This window comes from Delphinapterus leucas, chromosome 16 (genome assembly GCF_059928025.1).
Source record: "Delphinapterus leucas isolate spDelLeu-1000000601 "Yukka" chromosome 16, BTC_Dleu_Yukka2, whole genome shotgun sequence".
NCBI lineage: Eukaryota > Metazoa > Chordata > Mammalia > Artiodactyla > Monodontidae > Delphinapterus > Delphinapterus leucas.
Genome location: NC_143144.1, coordinates 71,203,725 through 71,222,330, shown reverse-complemented (window position 1 = coordinate 71,222,330; position 18,606 = coordinate 71,203,725). Strand labels below are relative to the sequence as shown.

Genomic DNA, 18,606 nt, shown 5'->3' with positions numbered 1-18,606 from the left:
TTCAATGACAGTACAGAAAAGATAATGAAATTTACAAAAAGAAAGAAAGAAAAGAAATACACAAGCAGACTTACAGGTGGGAAGATCCCTAACAGAAGGCCGGCAGATGGGCAGCTGTGGCGGGAGATACTGTAGCTGTCAGGGAAGGCATACCTGCAGCAGATATGCTCAGGTATACCTAAACTGAAGGATCAGATTGAGAACTACTATGAAGGATGCAGTAAGACAGAAATACTGTGAAATTACAAAAGGAAAATAACTTCCAGGGCATGCTGGGTGGCGATGTGAATATTGAGTAACGCTAGACTCTGTACAAGAAATATAAAGAACATGCATTTAAATTATTAGGGCAGGCTTCCCTGGTGGCACAGTGGTTGAGAATCTGCCTGCCAATGCAGGGGACACGGGTTCGATCCCTGGTCCGGAAGGATCCCACATGCCGTGGAGCAACTAAGCCCGTGTGCCACATCTACTGAGCCTGTGCTCTAGAGCCCACGTGCCCCAACTGCTGAAGCCTGCACGCCTAGAGCCTGTGCTCTGCAACGAGAGGCCACCGCAGTGAGAGACCCATGCACCGCAATGAAGAGTGGCCCCCGCGCTTCCCTGGTGGCGCAGTGGTTGAGAGTCCGCCTGCCGATGCAGGGGACACTTCATGCCCCGGTCCAGGAGGATCCTACATGCTGTGGAGTGGCTGGGCCCGTGAGCCACGGCTGCTGGGCCTGCGTGTCCGGAGCCTGTGCTCCGCAACTAGGGAAAGGCCACGTGCAGCAACGAGGACCCAATGCAGCCATAAATAAATACATACATAAAATTAAAAAAAAATTATTAGGGCAACTACCACAAGGACAAAAACAAAGCATAACTTTAAAATCACAATCCAACAGGGAAAAAAAAATTCAAGTATGGTAAACAGAAAATATCAAATAAGATGACAGACCCAAGCCCAAGTAATCTAAATATCAATGATTCAGTCTCAAAATAGAAAAAGAGAGATGGACCCAGGGAGAAAAATATCCAGATACGTACTGTGCACAAAAGGCACACATTAAACAAAATACATGGTAAGCTTGAAAATAAAAGGACTAAAATATGTGCTATGCAAATAACCAAAATAAAGTTGGGCTGCTAATATTAATAGCATTAACAGCAGATAAAATAGAACTCAAGATAGAAAATATTGGGATAAAGAGAGATATTTTACATTGGTAAAAGAAACCCTCCCAGGAGAGAGAGGGGCCAGAAATCTCTGACTCACAATGACATCGCCTTGAGATGTATAAAGTAAAAACTGATTAGAAGAGAAATGCAGTCACAATAAGGACACACCTGCTTTAGACACATAATAATCAACAGATAGAAAACAAGCAGTGATATATATTTTACTAACACAATAAACTTGATCTAATAGGGACCAATACAACCAAGAACATTCATTTTTCCAACACTGAGACATAATGGACTACGAAGTCCACTTCAACTAACTCCAAAAGAAACTAGTACCAAACGGGCCATGTTCACTCATCACACTACACAAAGCTCCATCTCAGATTTTGCTTCCCAGAGAATCAGTGTGCAACACCCACACTGGAGGATGACGAGTTTGGGTTTTATTTATTTTTGGGGATCTTAGTTCCCCGACCAGGGATCAAACCCGTGCCCCTTGCATTGGGAGCTCTGAGCCTTAACCACTGGACCACCAGGGAAGTCCCTGTTTTATTAAAGTGGTAAAATACCATAAACGAAATGATAGCAAACATGATTAAATGAACAATTAAAAACTTACAAAAAACAGCAAAGAGGTCGGAAAATAAGTACTAACACAAAGATGACAAATTTGATACCTTTTAAAAAGTGGGATAAATAGTAAAAACATCCAGACACTGTAGCAGACACTGTGGGTAACTGACCCAAACATCACCTTCTACTTCTGATTTGCCAGCTTGAGTTAAATACTGGCCATAATCAGAGTTCTGAGTGGAGCTTCTCAGAAAGCTCTCTCCTTTCCTGATGGACAGGGACAGATTTGGCTAGCAGGGTCTTTCACTTCTTTCTTCCTGCAACACGGACCTGAGGCCTGAAGATATATCACCCACAATGCAATGAGAAAGCAATAAGCATGAGAAAGCAGCACACCCTCAGGACAGTGGAGAGGAGAAGGCAGAGTCTGGTGTCCCTGGCAGAAGCCCTGACTCCAGCCCTGATCTGCCTAGGCACAGACTTGCTGTGGCATCAGAAAAATACACCTTTGGATTTTCTGCTATTTGAAGCCCAATGGACACAGATACCAATAAAAAAAAATGAGCAGAAGGCATGAAAGGATACATAGAGGATGAAGATTCATTGATAAACATAAGGGGGAAAACATTCAACCTCATTTGTAACAAAAAAATTCAAATTGAAATAACTATATATTATTTTCTATACAGCATAGGTGCAAGTAAAACACTCATTACTGAAGGGAATATAAATTAATATGTTCTGCCTGAGAAATAAGTTGGAGATTTATATATGTACATGTGTATTATACATAATATAGTTGTATAATATATATGTGCATATTATACATATATAACATATAATATATATTCTTAAAAATATCCATAGCCACTCACCTGACAAGTCTATTCTAGAAATCATCCCACTGAAATAATCTTAAATATCAAAAAATACGGCATGTATAAATATCCATTTAAAATAGAAAAAAAAAGGAAAAAAGTTAACAGTGATGCTTCTACTACATAGAATATTACGCTACCATTTAAAATCATAGTTTTCAAAAACATTGTAAAATGTCTGTTAGAATGGCAAATGAAAAATCAGAAAAACACTGTATATTCAGTATAATAACTGCAAAATAAAAAAGAACAAAACTCCATGTAAAAAGAGATGAGTGAGATACATTAAATTTTAAATAACAGTGTTCTGGGGTAGGTAAGCTGAGGAAATCTTTTTCTTTTTCAATCTTTTTCATTTGCCAAATTATATTTTAGGATGATTTACTTTTATACAAAAAAGCATGTTAAAGATTAAAATATCACATTGCATGTTCAAACTTTTTTTCGTAAACTGTGGTTAATTTTAAACCAAATAAAAGATCACAGTAATATTTAAACCACAAAACCAGGGTACAGACACTGTTTCAAGACACCATTGGGACCCTCAATACACAGCCTTTAACTTCTGAAATTGCTTTTCTAACTTTGTCCTTATTAATAAGGCTGACAGTCAATCCTTAACTCCTTACTACCCTGTAGAGTTACCTATAGACAATTATTTTAAGTTGCTTGAGTGCAGGAACCATGTCTTACTAAAACAACTTACAAAAAACCCTGAATTCCCACGGTGCCTACCACCGCGTCTGGTACAATGCAGCACTCAAAAGATACTCGTATGGGCTTCCCTGGTGGCGCAGTAGTTGAGAGTCCACCTGCCCATGCAGGGGACACGGGTTCGTGCCCCGGTCCGGGAAGATGCCACATGCCGCAGAGCGGCTGGGCCCGTGAGCCATGGCCGCTGAGCCTGCGCGTCTGGAGCCTGTGCTCCGCAACGGGAGAGGCCACAACAGTGAAAGGCCTGCTTACCACAAAAAAAAAAAAAAAAAAGATACTCGTATGATAAAACTATCTAAAATGCACTATTGCACTGTTTTCCTGACAACCTGGACAGGGAAAGTTAAATTCACTGTCTGAAATTTCATCTAGCAATCTTAAAGGGAGAATTACACCATGCTATGAGGTTTACTGAAATTTAATAGCAATACTTCATGTCTTACCTCAACTCTTCCAAAGTCCCAAAATTAATAAAGTTATTTGACTTTAGGAAGGATAACAATCAGTTTTAGACCCAATGTAAAGTGTAAGCAGCAAACAAAAAGGATTTAAGCTTAAAAGAAGCTCCACCTATGGTGGAATATTTAGGTTAGAATTTAGGTTATCTCACTTGCCTCACCCAATTTAGGAATTTTCATTACAACACCCAGGGCAAATAGACATCTAGCCCTGTCCTATAACTAGAAGCTTCTAACTTCCTTTCATTTTGGATGGCCAATTGTACTGCATGCTTCTTTATAAAATGGTTCTCTTCCCAAGTGACTCCTGCTGCTGCCCCGTGACCCTAACCGTTCAAAGATCTGAAATGGCCACCAGGTCCACTTTCCTCCAGGTCCTTAATCTTCTAGACTTCTCACAATTCAGCACTTTCTCTAGTTCATCCGAAACCCTCATATAGACAGGACTCTCCTAACAGCACAGGATTCTAGATGTGGGCCGACAAAGGGTCAACAGGAGAATCACACTATCCCTGACTCTGAAAGTTACTTCTGCCTCTGCACTAGCTTTTGGAGGGAAGCCTGGACTACTGGGAGTACCCATAAAACTTGCACTCATCTAAAATCTTTTGGAATTTAATTTTTTTTAAATGTGTAATTTTCATACCATGCAATTGTCTTTTTTCTTTTAATTTACAGTTCTGTGAATTTTAACACATATATAGATTTATGTAACCACCACAATTGGGATACAAAATACACTTTTAAAGCTGAATTTGAACATTAAAAAAAACTAAGAATGTGCGTTTATCCTTACTTGGCTTCATCGTGTGTCAATCACTGGGGCATATTTGAATCTGGAGAGGACAGGCCTTATACCATAGTTCTGTGTTTTCCAATCTTGGGTTGCAAACTTCTGGAATATACAGATACAGAGGTGTGACAGATATTGCTTTGGGGGTCATACCTTGAGGACAGGCTTACCTCACACAGTTTTAAAATAAGCAGTTCCCCCATATACAATCCACTATTTTTTACATGCTACTAGTGACGAATAAAATATATTTATGATAATCCTCAAATCTACAGTAATTAGTTTTGTGTTTCCTTAACCAACACTAGAGATTAATTAGAAGGGTTCCCAAATTTCTTTAAGGAATCACTGATGTAATAAAAGAGCAGTGGAATGAAAGTAACTAACTTCTGCAGTTCTACAGGCAAAAATAAGGCCTTGGTTTTGTGTTGTCCTTTTGTTCTGTACTTCATGAATTGATCTCAGTAAGACTTGATGCTCCCCAAGAGGCAAAACCTTTCTTTTACTCCCTTGAAATCCAGCTACCCTTCCCCTGTGAAGCCCAGAGCATCCCAGGATACACTGTAAACAGTGACATAAGGCCTCTCCTGTCTTTCCAAGAGACCACAACCTAGAGGCTAGAGTAAACCCACAGTGAGTTAATTCCTTTAATACCAAAAGTGCATGCAGCAGATACTTAACTAATACTTTTTCTTCTCTGTTTGCTTTTGTCCTCCTGGTAACCCCCTGCATTCAGAGATAATGGCTATTCAAAGGAAAGAGTCACTTTTAAAGCTATGAAACTCAATGGTTCCACAGAACATGAGCTTTAAAGTCGGTCAGACCCAAGTCTGAGCAGTCTCATCTTCCTCATTTAGACATGCTACCTCAGGCAAATCACTTCATCTTTCTAGGATTCAGTGGCTGTGAAGTGTGGCCAGCAGTAGTAACTTCCTCACAACACCTAATCATGAGGATTAAATGTGACACTGCATGTAAACTACCCAGCACAGTGGCAGGTCCTTACTAAATCCTTAAAATGCAGCCGTTATTTTTACTTTACTTCTATACCACTCCCACACACAAAGAATTTCTTCCACTCAGGTGGAATTAGTTTGCACACTGAAAACGAAACTAATTTGAGGATTAAAGTATTCCTATTTCTTTATTCCTACAGACAAGGAAGGGAGACCTGAGAAGGTTTAGTAACTCGCCAAAACCACGAGGACCAGCGCCATTACACAGCTAAGATGAAAACTCACGTCACATTCCTAGGCCGTGCAATTGCGCATTCAATAACCGGACGGCTCAATAAGGGAACCAGAGGCCAACAGGGCAAGCATATTTATAGCAGGGCCTGAGTGCCAAGAAAAGCGACTAGTACACAGCAGACATGCTATAAATACGTGTTAAGTGAACCAGTGTTGCCTCACCTATATGTAAGCGAATGCTGCGACGTATCTTCCTTTCTACAGTAGATAAGTAGGGGAAAGAAGTCTAAAAAGTATTCTCTGCACTGTAGCTTTGAGTTAAATGAAGACATTGAATCCACGAACCAAATTGTTTTAGAGTGAAGGGGAAAGAGGTCCTCCAATGGGATGCAAGCGGATGTTCACACTTAGGAGAGTCATGCCTGGAAGTATTAACTATTTTCCAAATCTGCTGCAAGGCCCCCATTTGCCCAAAGCTCAACTCCCACGTCTCTCGCCCCTCCTCCCAATACAGGATCCTCCCCACCAAAACCTCCCACCCCAGACCTGCCTTCCCAGCCAAAGCTCCTAGGGCTTCTCTCAACCTTCCATACTCTCTCCACTTCCAGGCCCCTGGTACCCGCTCAACGTACGACCTAAACGTCCAGCGCCCAACATCCGGCCCCCAACGACTGAAGCTCCGTAACCCTCACGCAGTCCCTTTCGCTTCCCCATGCGCCTGGGAATCCTGACCTAGAAAGAGGCAAAAGGGCCGCTGACCCCGACCAGCCTCTGAAGCCTGGCGGTGGTGGCACCCGCCCCTGTCCCGGAGCCCCGGCCGCCGGGTGCGCTCCCCGCGCTTACCTCGCTCCTGACGCCCAGCCCGCTCTCTCGAGGCAGCGCGCGCCTGCGCAGTCCGCATCCACGTGCTGCCGCTGCGGCGACGTGCTGCCGCTGCGGCGACGTGCTGCCGCTGCGGCGACGTGCTGCCGCTGCGGCGACGTGCTGCCGCTGCGGCGACGTGCTGCCGCTGCGCCCACGTGAGCTCTCTGCGCGTTAGGAGCTGCGCCCTAGGCTCGGGGGCACCATTTTTGTGCTCTAACGTCGGTACGAAAGCTGCAGGGTCAGAGGGAGGTCCCCTGCGGAAACTTAAGATAGTCGTTTTTGCTTCTTCCAGAAAGGAGTCCCTGGAAACTCCAAGGGCAAAAATGCAGACCTTGTCTCCGCAAGGGTCACTTGAGTTATATTAATCACTTAAAGTCTTAAGAAGTTTTCTCAAATCAATCCACTGCTTCTGCCTGCACGCGGAAACCAGGTACACGTGATCACACTGTTTGCCCTGAGAGCACGTAATTATAGGTTGATGTTGCTCAAAGAAAAAATATTTTTAACTATTTTTTGAACTATGACCTTTAAAAAAATTCAGAAGAAAAAGGGTACCCTTTTGTAACCATCACCCAGTTCAATATTGTCAATTTACGGTCAATCTTGCCTGCATCTGTACCCCACATACTCTCCATCCATTGTTTTGAGGCAAATTCCGACTTGTATATTGTTTTCTTTTTAATAGATTTTATTTTTAGAACAGTTTTAGAAATACAAATAGATTGAGAAGACAGTATGGAGAATTCCCACATAAGCCACACCCAGTTTTCCTTATTAGTTGCATTATATTAGTAGGATATGTTTGTTACAATTAAGGAACCAATATTGATACATTATTACTAAAGTCCATATTTTATTTAGATTTTCGTAGTGTTTACTTATTGTCCTTCTTCTGAGCCAGGATCCCATTCAGGATAACACACTTATTTAGTTGTCATGTCTCCTTAGGCTCTTGGCTGTGGCAGTTTTTCAGACTATCCGTGTTTCGATGGCCTTCCCGGCTTCCAGGAGTAATGGTGAGGCATTTTTGTACGATGCCCCATTGATGGAATTGGTCTGATATTTTTCTCATGTTAAGAGAGTAGTTATGGGTTATTAGAAGGAAGACTATAGAGGTAAAGTGTCATTCCTATAGCATCATATGAAGGGTACATTCTATGAGCATGATTTATGACAGTTGATATTTTCCATGATCACCTGGCTAGTACTTGTCAGGTTTCCCTACTATAAAGTTACTTTTTTCCCCTCCCTTTACATACTATACACTTTGGAAGAAGTCATTATGTGCAGTCTACACCTAAGGAAAGGGGGTTATGCTTCACTTCCTGAAGGGCAGAGTACTTACAGAAATTATTTAGAATTTTTTAAATATAAATTTATTTATTTTTAGCTGCATTGGGTCTGTGTTGCTGCGTGAGGGCTATCTCTAGTTGTGGCGAGCAGGGGCTACTCTTCGTTGTGGTGTGTGGGCTTCTCATTGTGGTGACTTCTCTTGTTGTGGAGCACAGGCTCTAGACATGCAGGCTTCAGTAGTTGTGACACATGGGCTCAGTAGTTGTGGCTCACGGGCTCTAGAGCGCAGGCTCAGTAGGTGGGCTGCACGGGCTTAGTTGTTCTGCGGCATGTGGGATGTTCCCAGAGCAGGGCTCGAACCCGTGTCCCCTGCATTGGCAGGCGGATTCTTAACCACTGTGCCACCAGGGAAGTCCCTATTTAAAATTCTTTTGCATGGGAGATTTGTCTCTCCTCTTCTATTTATTAATATATTCAATCATCTCTATCAGTAGGAACTCATAGATATTTATTTTATACTTTGGGTTATAATCCAATACTACTTTATTTCCTTGCTCAAATTCCAACTTTGGCCATTGGGAGCTCCTTCAGTCCTTCTTTTTTTATAAATTTATTTATTTTATTTATTTATTTTTGGCTGCATTGGGTCTTTGTGCTGCGCATGGGCTTTCTGTAGTTGCGGTGAGCGGGGGCTACTCTTTGTTGTGGTACGTGGGCTTCTCATTGCGGTGGCTTCTCTTGTTGTGGAGCACGGGCTCTAGGTGCTCGGGCTTCAGTAGTTGTGGTACGCAGGCTCAGTAGTTGTGGCTCGTGGGCTCTAGAGAGCAGGCTCAGGAGTTGTGGCCCATGGGCTTAGTTGCTCCGTGGCATGTGGGATCTTCCTAGACCAGGGATCGAACCTGTGTCCGCTGCGTTGGCAGGTGGATTCTTAACCACTGCACCACCAGGGAAGTCCCCTCAGTTCTTTTTTCTTCTCCTTTGACATGCTCCCATCAATATGGGGTTGTTTTTATTTTTTTGAGCACGTTCTTACTTTCTGGGACATTGTATATTTACATCCATATATATTTAAGGATGTATTTTTAAAAGATTATGACTGTTAAAAAACATCATCAAAATTTATCCCACCTTTAAAAATAGTTTCCTAATGTCATCAAATTAGTATTGAAAATTTCCAGATAGTCTCAAATGATTTTTAACAGTTGGTATGGTCAAATCAGATCCTACATTTGCATTCAGTGATGTATTTTAAAAAGAGATTTCTTGCAGCTTATGTATTGAAGTAACTGCAGTTTTTCTCACAATTTTGTTGATTACATCCTCTCTAGCAAGAATACTTCACAGGTGGTGTGTTCCTCTATTGCTCCACATCAGAAGACACTTAATATCTAGTCCTTTCTCTTTGGGGGATATTAAAATTAACTTAGCAGGTTCTAATGTTGTCAGACCTATCCATGCACTGTAAAGTTTCCAGTCAGCTTTTCATCTAATGATTCTGGATTCACTGATGATCATTACCTGGATACATTATTTCACTAGGGTTTCCGAAATGGTGATAGTCTGTCTTTTCCTCTGCATTTATTACCTGAAATTCTATAAAGAACTTTCTCACATCAACTACTTGACTGAGATTCAGTTTGTAACAGAAAAGGTAGGATGCTTTATTCTTTTATCAGTTTTCAGAATGTGATGATTCCTTGGCATCCTCCAAAGGTGATCAATGACATTTTAAAAAATCAACGCTCATTGATTTTTAACCTGGTAGATGTATCTCTATTGCTGTTATTTTTGAATGCTAAAATTGTCCTATCTTTGACCAGTGGGAACACCTTTGAATTGCCTCCTGAATCTTTTTGACACAACTCCTATGATCTTTGCTTTCTTCTTTGCTTTCTGATACAACCAAAATGTCCTAGGCTTTCTTGTACATTTCTTGCCCCAGATGTAGATTTAGCCCTTGAGCTTCAAGGATCCCAGGTGACTTTTAGTGGTAAATTATATTTAGAGATGATAGGAGAATAGGGGTGTGCATTGGGTTGATCATTGTTCTAGGCCTTTCCAGTGGACAGCCTTTTTTTTAAATGGAAATGAAATGTGCCATGAGTTCATACTGATATTTCTAAATTCAAATTTAGGGTTGTAGTGTTTTTACTTAATTTCTTTGATTTTTATATGTGTATTTCCTTTCTCCAATACTGAAAATCTTGGTTCCCAAGGATTACATATACACTTTATACTAATATATTTCAGAAATAACAGTATGAATATTATTACTGACAATATGCACACTGAAAAAGCTTAAAGTTTCTTTTTTAATTTTTCCCCTTGGAATAACATATCAGTAGGAATATTTGGTCAATTTATTGTTTAAAAGTCAAATCATTTCTTGGGACTTCCCTGGTGGCTCAGTGGTTAAGAATCCCCCTGCCAATGCAGGGGACACAGGTTCGAGCCCTGCTCCAGGAAGATCCCACATAGCCCGTGTGCTGCAACCACTGGGCCTGTGCTCTAGAGCCCGCAAGCCACAACTACGGAGCCGACGTGTCACAACTACTGAAGCCTGCACGCCTAGAGACTGTTCTCCACAACAAGAGAAGCCACCGTAATGAGAAGTCCACGCGTGGCAAGGAAGAGTAGCCCCCGCTCTCAGCAACTAGAGAAAGCCCGTGCACAGCAGCGAAGACCCAACACAGCCAACAACAACAAAAAAAGCCAAATAATTTCTTTACTGTCACACTTTCACTGCATAATGTGCTTTAATCAGTATCTTCATTTAAGGAGGGAGGTGCCATTTCCTGTTGAAAGGAAAGAGGAACAGAGTTACAAAATGTTGAATTTTTTAAAGTGGGGTTTGTTTTTTGGTTTTGTTTTTTAGGTTTTTCTTTTTGTTTTTGGTGTGTGTGTGTGTGTGTGTGTGTGTGTGTGTGTGTGTGTGTTTTGCCAGCAGTTAGTATCAAAGAAGTTTAACCGAAAAAGAAGTTTTTCTTTATAAACTCTTGAATTGACTTGTCAGAATCAACTATATTCACGCAGGAGTTGTATGTAAGATATCTTAAAGAACAGCACTTAACTGGACAGAGTAGGTTTGCAAACCCTCCAGACTGAAACTGCTCTCACCTTACTTCTCAGGACGCGATTAGGCAACTATATTGAATACACATCCTCCACCCACCCACCCACCCCGGCCCCCAGTACCCTTTTTAAAGTTTTTTGCTAATTATTGAGCTGCTCCAGCATGTCAACCCCCACGCTGCGTGCGGGGTTGAGGACACTTCCAGCGCTCAAGGCTCACAGTACAGTACAGGAGACGAACGCACCAACAGTTTATTATTAAACAATGGCAGTAGGGGCCGCGTGGTGGACTCGAACGCGGTGTTCAGGAAACCCCCAGAACCTCTCCCAGAGATGAACTGTCTGACGGGCAGGTAGGCTGCTCCTGCTGACGCCGCCCACGTCAGGTGCAAGACTTACGCATCAAAGCTTGTAAGTCACAATTTTGAATTCTCATTTTTATAACTTTATGTCCCTGACTATGATGAGTAAGGGCCAAAGGGTTCAGAGGGAACATCTCCAAGGAGCGCGCTCTACAGGAAGCAATAACCTGCTTGGGCCGGGGAGGGGCGTGAGAGATAGGTCGGAACTAGAGGCGGGAGAACCGGTTCGCCGGGTCGACCGGGGATGCGGGGGAGTGGGAGGTGCCCAGCAAGTCTAACTCTCGTGCCTGGCGCTCCCGGGGTAGGAGACAGCGCTGCGCCGGCCCCGCCCACTGCAGACAGGTTACCCAGGCATCAAGGGGCGTCGCGTCACGCCGCCCGCGCCGTGCTGATTGGCTCCTCCAGGGAGCCCCGCCCCCTCAGCTGTAGTGGGGCCGGCTTCAGCGTCGCCGCCATCTTTGTTGATGTGTCAGCTCTGCGGGGGTTTGGGGAAGCCGCGGCGGAGGGAGCTTGGTGTCGGCCTTGTTCCTCACCGCTGCCCCCCGCCTCCGCACTTCCTGTTCTTCTGGACCCCTTTACGGAGAAGTTGGCCCCTACGCGGGAATTCCAATGGCCTCTTTAGGGGTGTGGCCTAAGGCTCGAAGAAGTGGGGTAAGTGCCTGAGGGATGGCAGGGGCGGGCCGGGGAGTCGCGGTGGCGGCGCGGCGGGCTGCTCACCTTCCGCGCCGTCGTGCCCACCTTCAGCGCCGTCCTGCAGGTCCCGGGGCGGCTCCCTGCCTGGCTTCTCGAGGGGGCGAGGCGAGCGCTGGGGGAAGGAGTTCGGAATCCCCTCCTCTCCCTGCCTCCTTTCCTCAGTCCCGGGCGCCGGGGCAGGAGGCGGCCGAGGGGTCGCCGGGGGCCGTGCCTCCAGAGCGGTGCCTAGAGAGCGGCGGAACTTGGGCCGCCTGCCTGGTCTCCTAATGCGAACTGTAGCTAAGCCCTACCTGCTCGGCCATCCCTCATAGACTCAGTCGCCTATTTCTCCTTTCCTCTCCAAGTTCGCTGTGTATATGTTTTATGTTGACTGTTAGCGACTTTTTAAACTCTCTTACAAACACTTCCATTACTGTGATTTTAAGTAATTTAGAGACGATTCTTTGGGATTGTGGATATGAGAGAAATCGTTCTTGGTGTTTATGTTGCCTTTTTTCCAAGGACATCAAGGCATTTGATAAACCTTGGTTGGTAAGGATCATGTTTCAAATTTGAGCCTCTCTCAAACTTGTAAAATGGTAAAACCCCTTCTACATGTTCCCTAGTAGCAGTCTTGGGGAACAGGTGTAATTATTGCTTGGCTGTTAACAGTTTAATAACTTGAGCTAATATTTACATTTTGATATTGTTTTGAGGAAAGAGGCCTGGATTTGGAACATTTGGATTACCTTTGACATGATAATCTTGTTACCTAGGAGCGTTGTTTAGAAGGCCATGCAGCCCCAGGCGTTTGGCAGTTTTCTCCGTGTATGCGTGTGTAATGTACCTTTGATGCCTAGCTTTGTTATTTTTTCCGAAATGATAGGTTGGGAGTTTTTCTAAGGAAATTGTGCGGCAAATTAGTGGAAGTGTTTCAAGAGGTGTGTTGGTAGTCACTCAAAAAGAAAAATCTATTAAGTGTTTAGGTATGGTAGTTGTGGGTGCAGCCTTCCCAACTACTAACTACATTGTCATATTTGCAGTGTGTGGGAAAGGTTAAGGTTCAAGAGATATTGATAGTAAAACTGAACTATCTGCTTGTGTATAAAGTCTGCTCGTCTCTGTACAGCTACTTTCCAATTCTTTATCCATCATTACACAAATAGAAAACAGTGATGATTGGCCTCGTTCTTTTTTTTTTTTCTTCCTTTTTGGTCTTTTCCTTTTATTTTAAATTCAGTGACAATATTGAGTGATTAACAAATTTTGCAGTATAAAGAATTAAAACTCCTTATTACATTGTAATAAGCAAGCATGTATAATTACTGAAGATTCTACCTGGAAATGCCTGGATTGTGTTTATATTGGTTTTATTCTTTTTAAGACCTTGTCTAATTCCTAATACCTGGATATAAACTCAGAGGTTTCTTTAAACAGCGGAGATTCCTTAGAGTTTCATTGGTATTTCAGAGTCTTGTTCGTTGCTAACAGGAATGGAGTGGTGTAGCACAGTAACCACTCTTTAACCTTTTAGTTCCTTCAACCATAAACTGAAGAGTTGTTCTTTGATGCTGTACAGTAACAGCATAGCTGATAATGATGACTTATTCACTTTAAAACCATCTATTTACAGCTACATGCTGACATCCTGGAATGAAGGTAAAACAGTGAAGTATACTCACTCTTTAGGGAGAGATGATAGGTTGAAGCAGCCTTTATTTAGAGATTTAGAAAAATCATCTTTCTCTTTGAAGGGAATCATCTTTCCCTAATTTGTGCTAGTTTTTCAAATTCATTTAACAGTTTCATGTTAAAGTAAGACTCCTTAACCTGAAGTTCTGTTTCTTTTCTTTCAGTAAAATTTAGGTCTTTCTTTTATCCCTTATCTCTAGCTTTAAATAATTAAAGCTGATTCTTGAGTTTCTCATAAACATGTCATGCTGCTTGCAGTGTTGGGAATGTTATGCTCAGTGTCATTTCAGGGCAACCTTGGGAGCATAGATAATTTAAATTTGCAAATTAACCCTGTAATCTTATCATATTATTGCAAATGTCACCTTTGAACTTTATTTCTCAGCTACTGAGATTTTAAAAATCTATTTGGGCTAAGAAGTAAACAAAAGAAAAAGTATTGGCATGAAGGGGCAATAAACACAAAGTGGAAATCAAACCCAGCAAAGTATTGATTGGATTGTGAGTATAGTTGTCAGTCATTAAGGCACATGAACTGTTAGTCTGTTTCAGGGATGATTAATTAGTAGCTAATGAATAATTTATTTTTTTGGTCAACTACATTGTACCAAATTAACCAAGCCCAGGCCAAAGGTGGCTTCAAAATTTAAACATTAACCAGAACTTCTTAATATAATATAAGGCAGACTTAAAACTTAATTTTTTTTTAAGTTATTAGCCTTCCTTTTTGAAAAGGGAGCTATAGGCCAATTACCCCCCCTTTTTTTAGCTTTCAGATTTGGGGGGGAAATTAGCTGAAAATACTTTTCATGTTTTCTTAGACTTATTAAAGTGCATTTGGTGAGCTCTGTACAAGTAGCTTCAAACTGAGATTTCTGTATTAAAATTTTTTCTATTTTAAAACTTACTATTAGAGATACATAAAATTGCATGGATCTAAGATACCAAACTGATAATATGACATATACTTGATAATGTGATGTATGATGTGGCTACTTACTCTCTTTTTCCTGGAATCTTGATGGACTGTAATGTCTTGTGTTTTCATGTCACAGGATTTGGTACTGTTTGGGGTGGGGGTGGGGTATCCTGCTGCATCTATTGCCCTGAGTCTTTTCAACATCTTTTTTTTTTTGGTGATATAGTGTACACACTGTAAAATTCACAATGCCGTAACCCTTGGTTGCAAAACTAAACAAATCCCTACAGGGATAATTGACCTTGGCCTCATATAATATGCTTTTTAACCTAGTGGACTAAAGACAACTTTTAAGAGCAAGTAATAATGTTTCACATAAAGGAAACTCGGTATATTAAATTTTACCCAAAAGCTTAGTTACAATGTGACTACTTTACAAATATATCTTACTTTTGGTAAAATTAGAGTTCTTTGAAATAACCAGCTCAGTTTTTAATTGCTTCTGATTTTAATTGCCATTTTAGAACCTTGTTACAACTGGTCGGAAAGATAGGTCATTATTTTGTTTATGCTGCTTTCAGAGTGTATTCGGGGAGTGTGTAAAAGACCTTTGGATGTACTTACTTTTCCTTCAAAGGACAGTAAACCATTATATTGAAGAACAGGAGTGCCCTCACAGGCTCAACTTGCTTATCTTAATGGACATTATTTGAGAAGCTATAGCTGGTATTATTTGAGACTTGGTACAGTTTGTAAGTTTAAAATTTGTAGTTTGTTGTAACACTTATGCTGAACTGAGTCACATGTTTCTGTGGGACTTAAACACTCATGCATTTGGACTTAGACACTCATGCATATCTTATATAGCTTCTGATGGAACACTGACAGACCTTCAAATTAAAATACTGTAAACACAATACTGCATTTATTGAATAAGCTTAAGTTCTTTTGTTGTTGTTTATACTGCTGTTTACTGAGAAACAAGAAATAGTACTAAAAGCTGTTAAAGACAGTGTTTTCGTTTATAAGGCTTTTGCTTGGAAATAATTTTGTAGAATTGCTAGTTCTTTGATTAAGAAATAAAATCCAAGGTGGATAATGGTTGGCTTTAAGGCAAGTAAATGTTTCTCGACCAGTTGCCTACAGCTGACGAGCTCCAGTAAGAGCGAAACCACTTCTCACTCCACTGAAACAATTTTGAAGTGTGAATTGGTCCTGTAGTACTGTGTCAGAAACAGAAACAACTCTCGGGGGGAAAAAAGTGCTTGAATTAAGAGGAATTTTGTGACTGCTAAATTTAAATACAGTATTTTCCCCTAATGAGCAAGAGTTACTAAAAAGTCAAATAACCTGTGTTACTTACCTCAAAAAAGCAACAGGTATTGTAATCTGTAATTGTAGTCGCTATATCTATATACATGAGTGTGAATTTGATTTATACAAGCACTTCTTAATTAAAACAATCTTGTAAACAAATGTCTAGTTTTACATCCTACCCCTTTAATCTACTTCTAGGCTATTCAGTCCTCAGTAGCTTTAATGATAACTACCCCCACCCCTAAGAAAAAACTTGGACAGCAGCCAAATTGGCCTATATCACCATTGCCAACTGGAGGCCCACAAGAGGAGTCAGCTGACTCTTTTTTCCCCTGGTTAATCGTGGACAATCAAGCTCATCATGGCTCCCCTCCCCGCACCATTCTTGTACAGTTATTTACTCTTTAGTGATGGCTTTTTACATATATACACATAAATCTTCTTTAACTTCTCTCCTTTTTCTTTTGCCTCCAATCAGTATTCATTTGAGCATCAGAAAACTATGTTTGCAAGTTAAGTGATTCTCAGATGCCAGTTCATCTGAAGAGTTTTTTCAAAGGTCATGGCATATTACTGAGCAACAGTATAGAAAGTGATTGTCTTTTTTTTTTTTTTTTTTTTTGCGGTACGTGGGTCTCTCACTGTTGTGGCCTCTCCCGTTGCGGAGCACAGGCTCCGGACGCACAGGCTCAGTGGCCATGGCTCACGGGCCCAGCCGCTTCGCGGCACGTGGGATCCTCCCGGACCGGGGCACGAACCCGTGTGCCCTGCATCGGCAGGCGGACTCTCAACCACTGCGCCACCAGGGAAGCCCAGTGCTTGTCTTTTGAGGTTGAACTAAGCCTTCTTTAATTTACAGGAGAATAATACGTAAAACAGTCAAAGCTGAGGTAATTATATATATATTTTTTACCTAGATGAATATCCAGCAGAATGAGACCTTTTTGTTGTTCTGTACTGTCTTACACATGACAAGTCTTCTTACAACCTGGTTCCCACCTTCTAAATGTCCTTCAACACCCCCCCCCCAGCTCATTGTGTAAACCCAATCCCACCCTCACTGAGAACCACTGAACAGCCTTTGCAAGAATGACTGTAAAGGTAGTAGAGAATATATTTGTTAGATTTATTTATCTATTTTTTATTACTATTATATTGCTTGAGATTTAAGAAGTTTGATTCAGTTCAGAGTGTGGCTCCTCTTCTTTGCAAGAGATCATTTAAAAGGCTGTTCAGAAATGTCACAAGGAAAAACAAAAACAAAACAAAACAAAAAAACAAATGTCACAAGGAAGGCTGCCACTATGTACCTGATGAGTATAAATGAAGTATGTTTTCATTTACATGAGAGATTATTTTTGTACTTCTCATGAGGGAAAATTTGAAGGAAAATGTGGCCTTAGAATATGTCCTTTAAATATAATTAGGCTCTGGATAGACTGAAGGGAAGAACGTTCTAGATTAGAGCAAAGCCATGGAAATGTTAATGAGCACACTGTTTGGAGGAATCTTGAATAGACTGGTCAGGGACTGGCAAAGTATAATACTATAGTGAAGTACTAGGATTTTAAGAATGTGTTGAGAGATAAGATTGGAAAAATACTGCAACTGGTTTATTGAGGAATTGCAACTATGAGGTATAAACATGAAATGCTCACATCCCCTCCACTTCCCTCTGAGGTGCAATCCTTCAATAATGTCTTGGTTTGATGTCATAACTCTTCTGCTGCCACTTTTGATAACCAGAAAAAACTTATTCCAGAAATTAAGACAGGTTTCATTCGCTTACAAAACAAAAGCAACAAAAAATGTTAGTCATAAACTCTATCATCTCCCTAAAGAAGTGTTGAAGCTGTTAGTTCCCAGCTGCTTGGATTAAAGAAGAGGTGTAATTTGGCTCTAAAATATGTTCCCTCTCCTTTCTCTAACTAGCCCTTTTGGAGTTGGGGGAAGAAAACCAGCCAGTGGAGGCAGAGTTCTCACTCTCTGAAACTTTAAAGAGGGAAGAGATAGCTCTGGCCTTACTCTGGTCCATCTGGTTGTATTTGATGGTGGTCTCTGGAGGTGGTATGTGTGGATTTCTGGGGGGCAGTGTTGTAGCTCCCTGGACCCTTGTGTCACTGAGGACTTGCTTCATAGGGCAGCTCCTGTTCCCCTTTGGCAGAGCCAATGTAGTATACTCTTCAACCCCTTCTCTGGATTGGGTGACACAGGAGGGAGGAATGGAGTGAGACTGAGAAACCAACAATTCAGTGTTCCAGGTAGGAAGTTATCAGGCCTGGGTTGGGTTGCAGGTTGGGGACAGTGACAGTAGAAAGGAGGGTATAATTGCAGGAGACATGAAATTAGTAAAAGAATATGAGGCTAAAGGAAAGGAAGGAGTCATGACTAAGAAAAATGATACCATTGACAGAAATAAAGAAAAGATTATCTGGGGGTACTCAATTTTAGAAGCTATTGTTATGATTTTGGATTTAACCATTTTTGAGTTGAGCCATTGGAAATGCCTCTATTCATTTGAGATTTTATTTTATGTAGAGATAGAGTGAAGACAAAGAGATTCATTATCTGTAACTCAAGAGCACAGGAATGAAAATAATTAAAGTGGGCATCAACTGTGAGTTTTTGGTTTAAGTTATCAAAGT

At 41.4% G+C, this 18,606-nt stretch overlaps 1 protein-coding gene across 3 annotated transcripts in view; it reads left to right on the top strand.

The window, feature by feature from the left end:
* Positions 1–11,778: 11,778 nt before the first annotated feature.
* Positions 11,779–18,606, top strand: part of CCDC186 (coiled-coil domain containing 186) — a 47,763-nt gene continuing 40,935 nt past the window's right edge. The window contains exon 1 of one of the 3 annotated variants that reach the window (XM_089898200.1): positions 11,779–12,012. The gene's annotated coding sequence lies outside the window, so the exon portion shown is untranslated. The remainder of the gene's footprint in view (positions 12,013–18,606) is intronic. The other 2 variants (XM_089898199.1, XM_022568704.2) reach the window with 2 other exon arrangements.